At 37.2% G+C, this 20,102-nt stretch overlaps 1 protein-coding gene and 1 non-coding gene across 6 annotated transcripts in view; both read right to left on the reverse strand.

The window, feature by feature from the left end:
• The window catches only part of ZFPM2 (zinc finger protein, FOG family member 2), a 309,968-nt gene that overhangs the window by 194,763 nt on the left and 95,103 nt on the right, over positions 1–20,102 (reverse strand). The gene's annotated exons all lie outside the window — the stretch shown is intronic.
• On the reverse strand, positions 13,299–13,370 carry TRNAE-UUC (transfer RNA glutamic acid (anticodon UUC)). The gene has a single exon. It is a non-coding gene; the product is annotated as a tRNA-Glu (tRNA).

Raw genomic sequence — 20,102 nt, forward strand, 5'->3', positions numbered from 1 at the left:
ACTATGAGAAAGTGACATGTTTACATGATATTTGTAGTGCACCTATTTTTGTAGTAGAGTCACAAAATTCTTAGGACAAATTTTTGTTACCTCATTTTATCTGAAAGATTCAAAACTATTTCACACTACATATATATACTATATTATGTAACACAATTTCACACAAGTTCCTTTAAAAGCTGTAACTGCTGCCATTTCCAAAAGCATTTCCAAACTTGATAGTCCTTCTGAACTACACATGCAAACCAGATTCTTATTGCTATATATGACCTAGAACAGGATATTGTTATAATAAATTATATGGATATTAATGACTTTAAATGCTAATAAGCGACAACTGTATGGAATCACTTTAGTATTGATTGCAGTGCTGATTAACTACTTGCAGATTCTTGTTAAAAAACCAAAGGAACTGAAGCAGTTCTAGATCCATCAGTAATTCTGGTGATCTTTACTGGTCAGTGTTAACAGTGTAGTACATAATAAAATGCAGTATGACCCTGCTTAGGAATAAATGGAAGATGGTATTTTAGTCCGGTGGCCTCTATCAACAAACCAATAAGAGCATTATACAGTTTTCTTGTTTTTACCAAAAACTAGACCTTTGACCACCACATCATTTTCAATTATTTTTCTGTTCCATTCTCACAACATTCAAAAGCAACAAGTGAGGTTTCAGAACGCTCATGGATCTGATATGCTAAAATGAACTCCACAGATTAATGGATTCTGAAAATACAAAATGCCACTCTGCTTTCTGTTTTATACCTGTATTACCTAGTGCAAAGCTTCTGATGACAGATCCTCAAAGCTGTGGGGATCTGCAACACAAACAAACTTTCTCTGATAATCCAGTATACTACAGACAGATGAAGAACTATGTTGGTTACTTTGGACTTCAAGATGACACCAACATTTATTTTTTTTTTTTTGCAATCAGTACAGTGTAAGTGAGTGCCATGATGCAGTCCTTATCGTATCCAACCATAGAGACTCCCTGTTTCAACATGCAGGTACATGCTTACAGCTGGGTCAGTAAGCAGGTCATAGTCAAGATGAGTGAAGACCAAGACTTGGGTTCACACTCCAAGGTCCAGGAGATGCCATATGCACTTATACCCTGTTACAGTACTTCAAATAGATTTAATTTTCAATTGCTTACCTCTAACCATCTATGAAGCAATTTGATGATTTAGCCAGTCAAACCAGAATCCATCTTAACTGTATGAAACTTTTGCTATTCCTTAAAAATATCCTATTAGAGCTACAGATAATATTCAGACACTTTATAAATGAGAATTGAACTATTATAAGTCATGAGCTTAATTTCATTGATTTATACCATAAAGCAGATTTAAACTGACTCATGCACTTCCAAACAAAAACAACACAGTGGAAGACAATTGAATGCATCATACATTCAATATCTTTACAATACCTTACAACATACTCATCTGACATATGGTGTTATATTTTTAACAGGCTTAGGTTATGAATTAAAACAGGATTTGATACATTTAAAGAAGAAATGTAAAAGAGTCATGGTGTATTGGACTCTGTTCCTGTACTGCAGATCTCATTTCACTGAAGCAAAGTTGGTCCAAATGAGAGAGCTTTGAAGATCACAAACTATTACCAGTCGTTTTAACAAACTGTGTGCAGGATGATCAAGTTTGATAGACTACGTAAGCTCAAATCTTAAAATCAAATCAGCAACACATGCAGCAACTTAAGAGAGGGCAGACTGTTTTACCATAGGTTGTCTTTCTTAAATTCTTGTACCAACATGGTAACTGGGTTTTACCATTCTGAATGTACGTCTACTTTGCATATTCTTTGTGTGGCATAGAGGTATTTGAGGTAGCATAAATATGAAGTATCCTAAGCTGAAGAAACAGTCTAACCAGGGCATCACAGAAGTAAGCAGATTAAACTAATATTACTAATTTCTCCCCCCCCAACTCAATCACAACTAATTACATTAAACCCATTGTTATTCAGCTAAGTAACAGCTCTTCCTGAATCAGTTTCTCCATGTATCTTAGGAAACGTGTATTCTTATTACATTGCAAGTATAGACAGTTAATGCAAAGTAGCTGAGAGAACTGATTAAAAGAAAGACATAGAAAGATAAAGGTAGGTAAAATGACAGATTATTCTTAGCATCCAGGAAGGCACAATTTTAACAGCTATTGTCCAAGACTCTCTTAAGCTGATTTAAGACATGACCATATATCCCACCAGAGCTTCCATACATTTTTTCAGGTATACTAAAAAAAACTTTTCTGTTAAAATAAAACTCATTTGACATCTCTGTAAACCTATGTTCAAAGGAATCTAGACTTAAGGACTTATGATAAATAGTGCTGAAGACAGACCATCAGCCTAGAGTTAGGACAGAAACAGACAGAAACAGGCCCTTCTGTGCCAATGTCAGTGGTCTTTGTTGGATGAAGCATATACTTTGCATAGTAGAAGCATTAAACTTCATTTCTGTTGAAACAAAACAATATATAAAGTAAATAAAATGAAGAATGAAACCTTCAGCTGCTCTCTCAACAGTCTCTATAATAACTCTTAAAAAGCACAACAACCAGTATTATTATGCTAAGCAGTATCTATTCATATATTAGCACCCAGTGCTTCCCTCCATAAGCTCATGGTCTTATAAACACTTGAAAAACCCACAAATACTTGTTTTAACAGACTTACAAATACATTCAAGTGTTCTTGACTGCACAAACTTGCAGTACCAAAGCCATTTTTAGGGGGGTGTCTGAAAAAATTATCATGCAACTGCTGTTCATCAAAAAATTGTTGGCTATTTTTACTTCAAGGATACAAGTGTATTCCTCTCCCAACTCTTTCTTGCACGTCTCATATTCTCTCTTTGCACAGATTGCATATTTAATGCCAGTCAGTTTACTAATTACTCCAAAGTTAAAATTAAATCTATATTTATAAACGTAGATGAGGGTTCAATTATTCCTTGCTCTCAGGGTTCTGACACTTGAAGTAGGGTAAGAAGGGGAGCAGTGGAAGAGGGAAGAAATTTTCAGAAATGGTTTAGTTTGAAATACTCTAATTCCCATTAGAAGCATGCAACTACTTTATCTTTCTTCTTTTGCCATTAATTACAAATAAATTCATCTTTCTCTTGTGAAGCCTGAAGTTTGTTGTTGTTAGATGAGTTACATTCAAACTCCAACAAAAAAGATGAAGCCAACATTGAAATTCATCTCACAGTCCAGAATTTACTTAACGGCCAGCCTGTGCGCTGTGATAAACGGAATGATGATCCGGCAACATGTCTTTATCCATGGTTTGCTTTAATTAACGCTGGCTTGTTTGTTGAAAAGATGATTAATATGCCAATGAAAATTGCATAATTGAATACCACAACACTGGCACAATCAGAAAGACACATGCAGTTTTTTGATTAACATTTATTATTATTATTATTATTATTGTGTGTTTTAATGTACTCTTCTCACTATGAAATGATGCAGTTTTTGACCGAGGTAAGGAAATGCCAGGTTAAGTACAAGATCTTCTGTGGGCAAGAAAAAAGATATGATGCAATTTAAGCATGCAGAAATAGTTAGTTGGTCAAGTAGCCCTTTTTCCAAACTCAAAATAGAGGCAAAGCCACCTCAGAAAAAGGAAATACAGGAAAAATAACAAGCTATAACAAAAAGCATAAACACAAACATTAAAACCACAAATGGCAAAGACTATTTAATAAAACGTATGAAAAATACAAATAATATATTCAGTATGATAACAATGAGTATATGAAAAGCGGAGGAAAATTTTTAAGAAACAGAAGTTGTAAGAAACTTTTACTGTAAAAGTACCACATTAATAAAGCACTAAAGGACTATCCCTTTCCAGAACTTCACCTGAACAACTGTCCTAACTGCAATTTGTTAACATATTCATCTGTTTAATTCATGTTATGACTGGCACAACAGTGCCAATAAGATATATATCAGGTTTTATTTTATCTATACTTGGTTGGTTTTCCTCTATTTACCCATCCTTACCATCCAACTTAAGGCAGATATTAATATTATTTAACGCTGATTCTCATACAAAAACTAATTTTAAAGAGCAGGAAGATCCCTTTTTTGAATACAAAGCTGAATTCAGACTTGCATACCAATTCAATAGGATATATAATAGTTTTGTAGACACTTTCTATTCTGGAAATAAGCTAATAGTAAAACTGACAATTTTTGAGCTAAGGTAAGGCAGAAATCTTCGCAGAGTTTTCCTCCAAAATTAGCATCTACTGACTTCATACTTTCTTCAGTGCTTTAAGCAGGCACAAGAATTTTCTGATAACTGAAGTTCCATTATTTAGATTAATAAACACTCGCACAGGATAACACAAAGCAAATACCGCTGCACCTTTACTATAATCAAATAAAACACCAAGGAAAAATTCCCACTTATTTTTTTCTACAAAAAGCAACACAGGTAGTAAGATTTTTGCAAGAACTGCTTTCCAAGGATTCTCACATTGTCCTTAGATGGACGAGGGGAAAACGGAAAGAGAAAACTCCCACAGGAAAGGACTGAATGCTCCAGCTGCAACCTTTAATTAGATTTTTGTGGGTGTAAAGGGACCACAGGAGGTACTGCATGCCTCTCAGCACTCCCCAGATAACACCTGATCCTGAGGGCAAGTAGTGAGAGCTCAGCTGAGTAGGTAACACAGCCTGGAAAAGCATGACTGTGCAGTTAGAGAAGGAATCCATCCTTCCTGCTTCATCCTCCAATGCTATCTGTTCTGCCCTATGCTTCAAGCACAGATTCCTCAATACTTTGCTTTGAAATTAATATATTTTTGTCGAAAAATCCTACGTAAGGAATTTGGAGACATTGGAGACATACGAAACTTACATAATTTCTAAGCAAGAGGATCTCCAAGGTCTCTCCCAGCTCACCAGTGTCTTTGGGAGACACTGATTTTCCAGTCTGCAGTTTAGCTTGGGGGATATTTAAGCTCCTGTATACCCACATTTGCAACTCAGTATCTGGAAAGCACTGTCAGGGCAAACAAGACGAAGGTTTTGCTTTTGAAGAGTCACAAAGGAGCCACAGGAGCCACTATTGCAATTCTTCACACAGTTGTTCTTAGGATAACTAGAAAAGGCACTTTACCTTAGGAGGGGGACAGTTTCTCTCAGTTCTTAGAACTGAGAAAAAATACTAGCTGCCATATCAATTAGGGGCAGAGAACCATATCTACTGAAGAACTGTCTGAATGAAAAAAAAAAGCACTTTGGAAATATTTGATTGCTGAAAAGGTACAAACATTTTAAATGAAACCATACAAAAATACTTGAATAAAATCAAAACAAGTTAGAAAGCAGATCTGAACTGAAGAAAAGTTCATTCTTAGGCATAAATCCCTGACAAGAGCAACCATCGAGGAACTTCTTCAGCTTTCAAGGAATGTAAAACTTCTCAGGGGCATGATCTGGGGAAGAATGAAGTGGCTGGAAGTGCTGAGGCCCCCCATCATATCCATATATATGCAACATCTATACCAGGAGAGACTCAGCCCCATAGGAAAAGCTGTCAGGGGAAATACTACCTTGTCCACTATGGGGACCCATAACCAGATCAATCGTTTCAGTTTCTCTGATAATGTAATCTTGCAACTTGACTGTTTTCCAAACATCTTCAAGGTGTGGTATCAGCAGATTCGAACTTTAAGTTATAATAGATACCATTGTTCATATCACTGTGTAGATTGCAGAGGCACATACTGCACATACTGCGTAACTGCAGACCATACCTGCTGTCCTGGACCTTTCTAGGTACGAATGTAATAGGTCTTTTTCCTAAAATTTTGTATGAAAAATGCATATTAAAAAATATAACAATGTTCAGCTCCACAGCTACAAAGTTTGTTTCATGTTTTTGCTTTTTAATTTATCTTACTTTTGAAGTAAATAAAATATTTTGCTTTTTTAGTTCTCAGAGTTTTTTCCTGAGTACTGTAAGTTTTCTGTAGGGTTGCAGAAGTAATAGAGGTGATAATGCAGAGGTATGTAAAAGCATGATCAAGCAAGTGTAGTAATAAGAAGTCCTCCACTTAAGGAACTAGAGATCATCAAATGAAATATTCAAACAGCAGATTTAAAATACACCAAAATAAAGTTATTTTTCTGCCCAACAGCAGGGCAAGAGTGTGAAGGCCAAAGCTATAGCAATAACAGAAATTCATACAAGCAAAGTTCATCAAGATTATCAAGTGTTAATGTAAAGATGCAACTTGTGATCAGGGAAGCTGCAGACTGCAGAAGCCAGGTAGGTATAATAGGGGAAACACCTCTGTCTGCCTGCCATGTGCTTATCGTCTATCCCAGTTCATCCATTACTGGCCACTGCCACAGACAGATACGATTCTAATTAGTTCACTGCTGCCCAGTAGACCCTTAAGACATTTCTTCTGCAAATTCAATGTATGAAACTTTTTAACATTTTCTAAAAATTTGTCTTCCACAGTTTGCAATCACTATAATTCTTTTTCCCGTTTTTTTTTCTTTTTTTTTTTTTTTTTCCAAATTGTTTTCAGTATTTTTCTGCTATGGAGACATATGAAACCTAGTATGCAACTGGTTCGGTCTCACTGCAATGTCAGACAAAGATTTTAATTCCTGAGTAGGTTTTAGGCAATCAAAAGAAGCATACGCTTTTTTTCCTAGAGGTTTCTAAAACTCCTTCCCAACTTAGTATTATTTTAATAACCTTAATCAAATAACTAATGAAGCTATTGAGTAAAGACAAATAAATAAATCCCTACCAAGAACAGGTCTCTTTACATCATTGCCAGATGGTGCCCTAAAAATTCAGCACTCTATTATTTTATGAAAACCTTTTGTTAATGATTTTTAAGCTAGATTCACTCCAGGTGATTATGCCCACATATACAGCAGTTTGAATCAATCAGTTTGGGAGTATGGTTTCCTGAGGATCAGATGTTTTATTAAACACAGATATCAGATTTCTTCTTTACATATTATGTAATTCAGTATTTAAATATCCAATATATATTGCACTAGGTGTCTTTATTAGAGATGTGTGTTTATCATTTCTGATACTTCCTTCATCTAGAGAACAGACTGAAGCATTGTGGACATGTGAGTTTCACTGACTTGGGAAGGGCTACTTTCTGATTAACTGTTCACTAAATCAGTGAGGCACTCCCTATGTAGCCTTACTAGTTTCTGGACTTTTCATTCCATATACTTTATTCACCCTCTTTCCTGGCTTACAAGCTGAATTGTAGGTCAGGTTAATAAAATTAATTACTTTAGTCACCTGTTCAATTATTTTCTTAACAATTCTGATGCATATTACCATGTTTGTGAATGCTACCAATTCGTAATATTTCTTCGCATGTTCTTTTTTACTGTAAAATGTTTTCTTCTATTAATTCCATATGCTGTTTTTCAAAGATTTGCTTCAAAAGAAATTATTTCCTTGTCACCATAGGACACATTCCTACAACTGTTCCAAAGAGGGATAATGTTGTGCCAATATTTTAAAATCAGGAAGAGAATGGCCTGGATAACTGACCTGACAGTCTGATATTGATACATGACAAAGCAGTTTGAACGAATGATACACAGCTTAATAAGGAATTAAATAAAAGTAATAAAATTACTGCTAATCAACATATGCTTGGGGAAAACATATTAAAATACTCACTTTGTGTTTTCTATTAACCAAGTCATGCTTAACTGATAAAATCATATGCCACCACTTGTCTTACTTTTCTGTAATGTTTGACTTAATACAATGTTCCATTTTAATTAGGGGTAAGACACCACTAGCCAAAAAATAAAGTTTAGTAGAAACTGGACAAATGACAAATATGAACGCTGCTGGTCACTGAGTGGATATATTTCTAATGAAGCCTGGAAAGCGCTGGTTCTTGATTATAGTACTTAACATAATTATGAATGAATTAGAAAAAGGAATCATCATTTAATGATAAAGGCTGAGGAAAAGAAAACAATTGGAGAGGACTAAATAATGAAGAAGGCTGGTACAGGACAGCATAATTAGCTGGCAAATCTGGACTTGCTGCATGTGTGTGGTAATAGAGAAAAACAAAGTGCCCACGGGACCAAACAATGCAGGACATACCCACAGGGCAGGAGACTCACTTCTGAGAAGCACTGGCTCCAAAAATGTTTGGGGATTCGGGCCTCTTATCAGCTGAACAGGATTTCCCAATTGAACACTGTAGCCGAAAGTGGAAATGCACAGTAGCGAGCGCTACTGAACAGTAGCAATGGAAATACATCCTGATGCATTGGAAAGGTTATATTAAAGGGGTAAGATGCCCTGGCACTGCTTTACCATAATTCTGTGGCCAGTTTTCTTTCTCTGGTTCCCAGGAAAAAGAAAGCTGAAAACTCTGAGGATGTTTATTGGAAATACAATAAATTAATTAAAAGGCTGGAAAAGATGTCTTATAGTAAAAGAGAAAAGAAATTAAGTCTTCTCAGATTATTAAAAAGAATGCTATGGTTTGACTTGGACATGAACATACATAAAAGATGAAAATAAATGTATGATAGTGTTCTTGATCAAGCAACAAAAGGTACAGCCAAGATGTTATTACAAATTACAATGGCTGAAAACTGCAAGTAGGCAAATTGAGAGTCATATAGGCTAGACATTTTTAACAGAATTCTCCAATATCAAATTAAACTATCAAAAATACAATAGATATTTACAGAAAATCTAAATTCAAAATTTAAATTTCTCTACTCAGCACTGGTAAGGCTACACCTGGAGCACTGTGCCCAGTTTTGGGCTTCCCTGTACAAGACAGACATGGACTACATGTCTGGGGTTACAAAGGTGATTAAAGGATTGGAGCATCTCTCAAATGAGGACAGGCTGAGTGAGCTGGGACTGTTTAACCCAGAGAAGAGAAAACTCAGGGCAAATCTCATCCATGCATACAAGAACTTGAAGGGATGATGTAAAGAAGGTGGAGCCAGGCTGTGACAGGACCAGAAGCAGTGGGTACAAACTGAAGCACAGGAGGTTCCCTCTGAACATCAGGAAACACTTTTTCACTGTGAGATGACTGACAGAGGTTTCCCAGAGAAGTTGTGCAGTCTCCATCCTTGGAAATGTTCAAAAGCTGTCTAGAAACAATACTGGGCAATCGGTTCTAGGTAGCCCTGGGTTGGACTAGATGACCTTAACAACTCTGTTGACTCCATGATTCTGTGGTAGCTGGGCTCAGGTGGTACTGGTTACTAGGGCATCCTAATCCTGGAGTTTGATAAGAAGGGGACTGTGCTACAAACCATGTTGTTTAATGTCTTCATCAATGACCTGGAGAAAAGGTTGGCATGCAGTGTCATCAAATTCGCAGATGATGTCAAACTGGGAGGGAATCCATGCAGAGGCAGCTCTGTCATTCAGAGCTGCTTAGATAACTGGGAGGAAGAGGCTTCCAGGAACTTCATGAAACTCAGTGAGGAAAAATACAATGTCCTGGGTTTGGGAAGGGAGGAACCCTTGCAGTAGTACAGACACTGCCTGGCTGGGGAACAGATCTGCTGGAAAATACCTGGGGGTGTTTGTTGACAGAAAGCTGAAAATGACCCGACAGTATGTCCTGGCAGCAAAGAAGGTCAACAGCTTCCTGGGGTGTATTAAAAGGACCACAGGCAGTAGACCAAGCAAAGTGATTATCATCCTCTGTTTGTTAGACCACATCTGGAATACTATATTCCAGTACTGGGAATTAGTTTTTAAGATGCTGAGAAACTGAAGCAGTCAAGCAAAAGACTATCTAGATGGCCAAGATGGCTGGAGCACTTACCCTGCAGAATATAGAGGGAACTAGACTTGTTCAGTCTAAATAAGAGAAGACTTCAAGGGAACATTAACACAAGCCTTGCTGTTAAGAGGAGATAATCAGGAAGGTGGAAGCAGGCTTGATGCATGCCAGGAGGACAAGAAACACCAGACATGAATTTGAACAAGAAAGAATCAGAATGGATGTGGGGGGATACTTTTTATTATCAGGATGGCAAAGCATTGAAACAGGTTGTCCCAAAAGCACATGCATTCTCCATCCTTGGAGATTTTCAAGATCCAACAAGATAAAGGCCCAGTCCTCCTGGTGTGATCTCAAAGTCAATCATGCTTTAAGCAGGAGGTTAGACCAGAGATGCCCTGAGGTCCTTCCAACCTGAAGTATTGTAGGGTAAAATATTGTTTTAAATGTATGCTGTGCTTCAAACTGTAACTAAATTCTGCCCTAAAATATACCTTTTGCTTTATGGCTTGTCAAACTGGATGTTTTCTCCTGGTCTTTTAATTTACACACTTTATGAATTTCTTATTTTCCTACATGCTTTACTTAGTAGACTTAAATTCAAATAGTCTACATGTGGTGAATGAGCGGTTTGGCCACTTAAAAATGCACAAACAGTTGCGCATGTAGCTGTTATTAAAGCAGAATTTACATTTATCAATGCACTGATGTCAAGTTGAAAAAACCACCCTAAGAGAAGGGAGATGACAGGAAAAATATCAAACACTAACACAACTCTTTTAAGTTTTCCTTCTTTTTCTCTGCAAAAGCATCAGAGAGATTGAAGAAGAGTAACCTCATTTAAGACTCCCTCAAATTTGAGTTTTTAACAGACCATGAAGCATTAGCTTGCTATTCACATCAGCCTAATGAAGTGCCTTTACATTTAAGGCAAATCACAGACACAGCAAAAAATCCTCTGCTGTATCTTTCCAGGATAACCCCTATAGTAGGTGATCATACAGCTTGTGGTTACCTGTAAGAAATTTTGTGAACAAGCAGAATTGTACGTGACTCATGGTTACTGTGCTCTCATGATTTACACAACTTAATAAAAGAAGCTCCAGGAGAAAATGAGACTAACATAATCACACAGCATCCAATATACAGAAAAGTGGACTGCATTGTACATTAAATTAACATCATAATGGAAACAACTCATTGGATGTCATTCCCTAGAGCCTCTGACTTGGCCACTTGTCATGGATTTTGGAAATACGTTCTACTTCACATTTTTAAGCCCTATGGAGACAGTATCATCAAAAGTTCAGCATCAAACCAATTCATTGTTTTCATATTAGGATCTTTCTTTGGTTGTTTTAACTGAGTGGGGATCCCAAGATATAAAAGCTGTGGAAATAGCCATGTCTTGTGTTCCTGATGACTTGGTACTTCTACCGAGACTCAAGGTGCATGACTGTTTCTGTAATAAACAAAATACCATTACAAACATTAACTACATAGCCTCAAAAGCCCTAGTGAGTGATGCATTCACACACAGAGTGGGATGTAAATCTGCGAAAAATAAGAAAAATGTATCTACTGTTTTATTTTCCTTTAGATATACTATGGATGTGAACATGATTTCCAGAGTTTTGATAACCTAACATCCTCAAACACTGTAACTGTAATTGCATTGCTCAGTGTGTGCAGAGAAAAAAAAAGAAATCAAGCTGTAGACATTTTAAGCTAGGTAGAAAGAACTTTGCTATTTAAATCTAGAGAAGTTGTTCCCTCTATGTGACTTCGTTGGTCATGATGCAGTTCTGCACAGAAGAAGAAAATAAGATTTAAGATACCTTAAAGCCAGAGATATTTGTAACTTTTTTTTTCTACACTGAAAGAAGCCTTATGACTTTTCATTTTCTTTCTGCTTTGTAAATTCTCTAAAAATAACCTCCCTAAAAACAGTTCAAAAGCATTTTGGCAGTGTTTATCAGCACTCTCAGAACAAGGATGACTTTGTTGAAAGTGTTTCCTGATACTGGAGTTGGCCATTCAGTGTGCATTCAAATACATTTTATATGAAACAAAAATGTTAAACATACATTTAAATACATTAGTCAATTTTGAAGTCTGAGAAGCAGAATTTGGCCCCAGTTATCTTTTCTTGTATTTAACTAATCTTATTTCAGGATCCTGTAAGTTAAACAGAAATAACAGTGTAACTACTATCAAGAAATATCAAATAGGAAACCTTACAGTTGTTACCCTTATGTAACTGAGGAAGCAAGTCAATTCAGGAGAGAATTTGAGCATGTATTCTATTTGAATTATGAGCAGAATTAAAATTTTAGCTGTTTAAACTGCAGTTAACAGTTCAAGACTGACTTCAGCTGCCTAAAAACTTGATGTCAAGTATAAGAGATACATCCAGGTTCTGTCTGCAGTAAACTGAGACAGACGTGTTCCAAGAGGTAAAATTATCCCCCTTCTTGTAGATAACTATCTTAAAATGGAAAGAGCAAAGGTGCTTATCTCACTTCATTGACTAAAGACTACCTTAAACTAACTTAGAGATTACTATATTTAGATAAGACAAAATTAAAAGGACTATCTATACATTTCTTGTAATGCTGTTCTTACCCAGAGTTGCAAATAGGGAAATATTTGAAGGGCAGCAAAATGTATTTCAGCAGAAACATAGGCAGTAAAATTAGAAGGAAAAAACCCCCATAAAACATGGTCTTGGTACCCAGTGGGACAGGGATGATAGTGACTTTTCACCCACTTTTTAATCTATCCATAAATTCATATTTCATATGTTTATGAGAATACATGTGGAAAGCTTCTTTAAAGTCCAGCAATACCCACTACTGAGAGTGGATAGATGATAGTGACATCAAAAAGGTTGAGTCTCTAACTGCCTACTTTGGTTCGATTTTTGATTCTAAGGTGTTCCATCAGGCTTCCCAGGTTCCTGAGCTTAGTGATAGTAGTCTACAGCACTACCCACAGGACTGGAAGATTAACTAAGGGAGCACTTAAGCAAAGTGGACATACAGATGTCCATGGGACCCAATGGGCTGAACCCAAGGGTGATGAGGGAGCTGACCAATGTCACTATGAATCCATTCCTCATCAGCTTTGAAATGCTGTAACTTCTGTGAGGAGAGAAGCTCCCGCATGACTAGAAACAGGCAAGCATTACGCCAAGCATCAAGAAGGACAAGCAGGAGGTTCCAGGGGTTTTTAACAGAAACTACATCTGTGAGAATGCTTGTAGTTTGTTTTTTTTTCATGGCCAGTCGAAGATTTGGGAAAGGTCATTACCCTTCAAGCCCGTGCAGTGGATTTTTCAGGTGAGACACAGTGTGCGCTGAACTGAGCCCACCCTTTAATCCTAAGGTTCATCTGCTGGGGCCGAGCGAGCTTGGACAGCGGCAGTGAGGTCCTCACAGGGCTGACGAGCTCCATCTGCCCAGAGGAGTTCCCTGACCGGGAATCAAACCCGGGCCTCGGCGGTGAAAGTGCCGCATCCTAACCACTAGACCACCAGGGGTCCTCCTGTGGGAATGATATGAAGCAAATTCTCCTCAATGTCATGACCAGGTACATACACAATAAGAAGGTGGTTTGGAGCACCTGGCATGAATTTACTAAAGACAAATCACACCTGACCAACCTCACTAACTCCTATGATGAGATGACTGGTTTTGCCAGTGAGAGGGGACAGCAGTGGGTATTGCTGGAGTTTAAAAATGCTTTCCACAGCGTATTCTCATAAACATATTGGTGAAATATGATTTATGGATAGATTAAAAAGTGAGTGAAAAACCAGCTCAACCACTGAATCAAAGCAGTGTGTACAGCAGTATGAAGTCCAGTTAGTAGTGTCATCTCTCAAGGGGCAATTCTAGGGCCAATGCATTTTAACATTATTATTACTGATATGGATATTAGGAAAGAATGCCCTTGAGGTTTCCAAATAATATCAAATTGATGGGAGCAGCTGAGAACCACCGGAGAGCACAGCTACTACTCGGATACCATAACAACCTGAAGAAATGGGCTGATAGAAACCAAATGAAGTTCAACCAAGGCAAAAGCTGAGTCCTGTACCTGGGATAGGTTGGCCCAATGCAACATTATAGGCTGGGCACTGCCCAACTGGAAAGCAGCTTTGCTGAAAAGAATCTGCAAGTAGACAATTTGGATTGTTATTCTCAGTGTGCTCTTGCAACAATGAAGCCTTGTTGCATCCTGGGCTCTGAAGGAGTCTGTCAAGCAGGACATACATACACATACTGGGATGAGTCTGGTGGAGGACCACAAGACTGCCAGGGAACTGCAGCAAGGGGCAGCTGAAAGAGCTGGGAAGATCGGTGTTAGGACAGGAAGGCTAAGGGGCTTTATCTGCCATATGCAAACATATGATGGGAAGGCTTAAAAAACAACACAAAGCTGCTCTTCTATTGCTCGGGGAGAAGACAAGAAGAAAGAAACACAAGCTGCAACAAGGAAAAATTTTAACTATTTCCACAACATAAGGTAGGAAAACATTAGAACAGCTAAGCAAGGAAATCAGTGCTGAGAGTCTGCAGATTCTCCATTCTTGGTGATCTTTAAACTTTGACCAGGTTAGGCACTGAGAAACCTGACTTAAGTGAGCCCAGCTCTGAGCTGGAGTTAGACTAGATCACCTCTGGAGGTACCTTCTAATTTAAAGGACTGTATGATTCGAAGTGGTATTCATAGTTATTAATAACTATATATTAATAATTGATATATTAATACTTAACGTCCTTCTGAATTGAGGCTTTCCTGGATGAAAAAGTCTGATTACATTTAAAAAACATTACCAGTGAAAGGAAAATATTTTGCATAGTAATCTAAATAAAAGCCCGGCTTTGCTCTTATTCATAACTCTTGTCAGTTATTCATGCTTTCTCTTTCCAATATGTAAAACATACAAATCAGAACTAAAGACAAGGGTCAAGACTTAAGAATTCAGTTCTTAATTGAAGTTCAGTGGAATATAGGTAACAACACTGGAAAAAAGGATGTAGAAAATCTCGGTATAGCAGCTGCTTATCTTTACATATATCTAGAAGACTCTTTATTCTCATTCCACAGATGTCTAAACTCTGAGGTGGTAGGTTAATATCCCTCTAAATCTATAAAAATGAAGAGACAAAGAAAGAGGTTCTCCACTCTCAGAGCAAATCAAACATACCTGAACAGTGCAGAGCACAGCACAGAGCACAGATGGCACATTTGCTTTCACAAGGAAACTAGTGATAGTGACCACAATTTCATAAAAACTCTGACGTAGGAACCAGGACACATGGGTCCCATTTTGTTTCACACTCAGAAGACTCCAACCCATTTCTTTTGGCTCCAAAAATACCTAAAAGGTAGAGAGAAATTCTCCATCCATCCTTTATGTTGATAATAAAGACTTTTTCAGCCAAAAACTCAGGATGTAGATGACACCTTTGCTACAGTCATCATCTAAGGACAGAAAGATGCACAATTCTATGCACTCCTTCAGAATTCAGCATATTTTAAAATGGAGAATCAGTTAATTCAAAATAGAATTAATTCTGAAAATATAAACATGAATGCAGCTCCTTCCCTTCCTAACTAGATGCCCTAATCTCAGGACTACAAAAGCCAACACTAATAAAATGGAAGATGGAAGAAAAGGGTGTTTAAAAAAATGGAAAAAATAATTTTCTTGAGACATGAACCAAGAGTCATTTTGTACCGTGAGGGTGGTGTGGTGCTCAAACAGGTTGCCCAGAGAAGCCGTGCGTGGCCCATCCCTAGAAATATTCAAACCCAGGCTGGATGGATTTTTTAGCAACCTTGTCTAGTGGAAGGTGTCCTTGCCTATTGCAAGGGGGTTTGAACTAGATGATCTTTAAGGTCCCTTCCAATCCTAACCATTGTATGATTCTATCCAATATAAAATTCTGTCTCAACTTATTCTGTTCTTTTTACTTTCTACATATTTTTTGCAGCACATGGTGAGTTTTCTTATGAAGTTTCCAATAAAACATCAAATGATTAACCCCAGAAATTTATCAAACCCAAAGAAACATATTTGTGGATGAATAAGCTTCTCAGTTTTGGTAGCTTCTTAATGCCTGAAAATCATGGCAGGGATTTTCAGGAAGAAAATCAAAAAGAGAAGCAAGACATGTTGGTTTGGGACTCTAGTGATGCTGGAACTGAGACTCTGTCCTCCCCTCTTCACAGGCTGCTATTGCCTCAGTGACAGTAATCCATAACACTGAAATGGAAACCTGCATTGCTGTGGTGTAACTACATTAGACCACTCAAAGAGAAAAGATACTCTCAGTATAGCTTGAATAGCCTGTCTTCTGCAGGGCTGTAAACAAGTCTTTAAATCAATATCTATGCCAGTGCAGTATTACTGACACCACATGCTTACTGTTTTTCCAGTCCAAGTAGAACATGTCATAAGTTTCGTGCTGGATTTTCTGACAAGTTATTGTTTTGTGTTAAACTTAGACTTCAAGTGACCTGACATTAACGATGTTTATCTACCACTTAGGCAGCTAGATACTAAGATATGTTTCCTCATTCCTAGATCAGCCATGCCAGCCTCAATCCCCATTCTGTCGCTCTGACTGGGAGCCACCATGAGCAGCAGCGCAAAGATTTTTACAGGAGGTTAGGGGGCTCAGAGCTTTTCTCCTGGTGATAAAATTAGAGAGGAGAATTAAAGTGATTACACTCTAAAAATGACTTACTAGAAGTGACAGGTTTTTTTAACCTAAATATTTTTTAAGTACCAAATTTGTCACTCCTGTAAGTTATATGCTACTAACTGTAAAATTATTTTATTGCAGCAGTAAAAGAAATGAAGTACTTTTAGCGAATGCTTTTAGATAAATCAGGAAGCTTGCATTCACATAAAATTCACATTTTATTTGCTTATATAAGGATTCTTTTATTTTTGACTGAGTTGCTGCAGACCTCTGAATCATGAAAAAAAAAAAATGTGTCCCCACAGCACTGTCAGCTCCCAGTTGGTCTCTCCCGAGCCAATGCAAGCCACAGAGTAAGGTAAAATGAAAAACGAGGTAGTTACAACTGCTGAGGTGGTCTAGTAATGATTTCTAAGATGCATCCAAAGTAGAAACACAGAAAGTATAATGCCACCCAGACTTCACACTAGTTATTTCACACAGGTCTGAATACTGTGTGTGCCAGTACTGTCAAATCCTTCCTGTTATACCTCAAGAGCTCCCACTCAGTTTAGACACTTTGTTCTCTGTTAACCCCACTCCACCACATTCCAGTCTCCAGCTTCTTTTTCAAGATGCAGCGGTAGCAAAGTAAATTCAAAAGAACAAGAAAGGCCAAGAGAAATCCGCCATAAAAAACTTTCTGGTTCACCAGTTTCAGCAGACCACAAAGATGTTTCAGCCATCCCTCAGACCTTGTTCTGGGACCTCAGGAGCATTTGCTGTTTTACATAGTAACCCAATCTCCAAATCCACTTTTCAGTGCTTGGAAGATGCTATTTCTAGTGACAATAACAGGATGATGCCTTCTTCTTGAAGAATCCACACCACAACTCTTTTCCCCATTAATCTTCCTCTTTCACTTACAAAGAGGGTTACAGCGAAGAGTCTGCTGGGAGAAAAGGAACACCTACAGGATTTGTCTGAACTACCACCTTTAGTTATCTATGTCCAAGTTATCACAGCTTTAGAAATACATATTATTTAAGTGCAACTGAAATCCTAAGCCAGGACCTAAATTCCCTGTTGAGCCTACAGCACCATGACACTTGTTTGCAGGTGGCACTGAGATGTTCTGTTGCTTTGTGTATGGTCATAAATGAACACCTCTAAATTCTTACCTAGGTCAGTGTCTGGACAAGTATTTGAGGACTAGTTATTTGAGTGAAGTGCAACCATATTGCAGAGCAAGCCATACTATTACGTGAGTTAGACAAGTCAGTTATAATCTAAAATTTCAGAAGACCATCTAACTTGACTTAAAAGCCTCATTAAATTCAAGATGAAGACTGGGGTGTGGAGGGGGATGTGTTTCACATGGGTGTGGGACTTCACTGAAGAGATACAGCTAGGCATGACTTAGCAATTAAATTCATAATTATAAGAAATAAAGAATAGCCATTCTCTACACTATGCTTTTCAAAATTGGGAATTTGGTACAGAAGAAAAAAAAGGAGACTTGATGATTTGTTTCTGCATTAAAACTAAGTCTATATATATTGATTATTAATAAAGTACACCATTATGAAGATGAAATGAACTATATCTGTGCTAAGTACAGTAGGATTTCATGGTTGTCAGTAAACCATACTATAGCCTTTGAAAACTACACATTAGGCTTGAGGACTAAGTCTTCAGATGTGCCTTTGTTTGTTTGTTCTGGGCTGAGCATCTCTCCTAGTTCACTTACTGAGAATTCATAAAGCTAACAGGTGACCTAAAAAGATTGTTTTAAATTATACGACAGAAAGATCGAGTGGTTGGTTGTGAATATATTTCATGATATATACACCAGATAGATATTTAGAGTGTTTGTAGTATTCGTTACTACAAACAGGTATAAAAAATCATGTGAGTTTATGTCTTTCAATTTTCCCCCTTCTGGTACATATGGAAAACATTAAAAATTAATGCATTCTCTGTTCTTCCAATGTGCAAACATCCACATGTGCATGTGACCAGTTTTAACACCTGAGCATCTGAAAGTATTACAATTAGCACTCAGTAAACTATTCAGGGGAATCTGTGAAAATAAATTCTAGCATTTGTTCTCAGAAAGGTTTAGATTGGTGTCTGTCTCAGAAATGTAAACAAATATTAGTTTTAAAAAAAAAAGTCTTCAAAGGAGGGCCAGTGACTGAAACTCCATCTTCAAATAATAGCTTTATATGATGTTTTTGAGATTGGGAAGTACATTTTGGCTTGTACTCTAATCAGTTTTGTGCAATTTTGATTAGAATTTATAATATTAGAGGAAATCTTTAAATATGAAGGAGAGATTTGCTAGTTTATAGTCACATATAAAGTACCAAATAGTGTAGGACAGTGCACAATGCAAGAGATTCAAATAAAGATTTCAGAAGTTAAATAGTATCAATTTAAAAGGAAATTAATTCTTCATAAAACAGATTTCTTCCTAGCAAAATTTCAGAAACAAACTAAAACATCCAGAAAGCTGGAATTTATAAGCAACAGCTTTCCTTTCTTCTTTTTTTAATGTGTGTGATAAACTTTGCACCTCAAATGTATCAAATGCAAAAAGTATTACTATCTCTGAGTTCAACGGATGAGACACACCAGCCATAACTATCTCCAATACACATATTTAGCCAAGGTCTAAAAACGTTTGTTTCCTCTCCATAGCATGTCTTAATAAAAGATGAATAAAGAGAAAAAAAAAGACAAAATGGACATCAATGCCAACAGCTTCTCTTCCAGAGTCTTTACACTGTATTCATAACTTGAAGTACAAACCTGGGTGGAGGGGGAGATCATTAAGGAGGGGGAAGTTTGCCCACTTCATCATGTGTATTTTAATTTACATCTAGAACCACTCATACTGTACGCACGATTTAAATAAAAATGTAGAAAGTTATGTTGAAAAGGAGAACAATTTCTGTTTAAAATAGTAATATCAATTAGAAATAACTAGGAAATTTTTAAGCCTAATTAGGCTCTTTTCCCCTCTGGTAACATAAAATGCCAAATCTTCGAGTCATTCACGTACAGCTGGATATAACTCTGAGCTGTACCGCACTATTACAAGCACTAAGCACAACACAGAACATACGACAAATTTACATGGACTCTGGAGATAAAAATCATCCAGTGAGTCTCAGTTATCTGATTTCAAATTTACTGTCAAGGGGCAATAATCTGTCATTTCAGAACACAAAGGGGAAGAATGATGTTCCTCATTGCACAAAGACATCTCTTTACTTTAGATTATTTCCAAATGCAGCTACTGCTTAAAGGTTTGGAGTCTGATCCTTTTTTCCATAGCACAATGACAAAAAAAAAGCTCAGAAGCCAAGGACAGGGAAAGAGCTGATTTAGCATTTTCCCATTCTAAAATCCCCTGTGAAGGGTTTTAAAGTGTGAAGAAGAAGTGAGAATAGGTAGGTAACACACACTAGAGCTAGTTCCATTATTAACTCTTCCTCCGCAATTTTAGGAAGGGTTAGAAAGCAACAGGGAAGGCTGATGGGGGGAGAGGAAAGGAAATTTTTTTTAGT

This window comes from Pseudopipra pipra, chromosome 1, assembly GCF_036250125.1.
Source record: "Pseudopipra pipra isolate bDixPip1 chromosome 1, bDixPip1.hap1, whole genome shotgun sequence".
Lineage (NCBI taxonomy): Eukaryota > Metazoa > Chordata > Aves > Passeriformes > Pipridae > Pseudopipra > Pseudopipra pipra.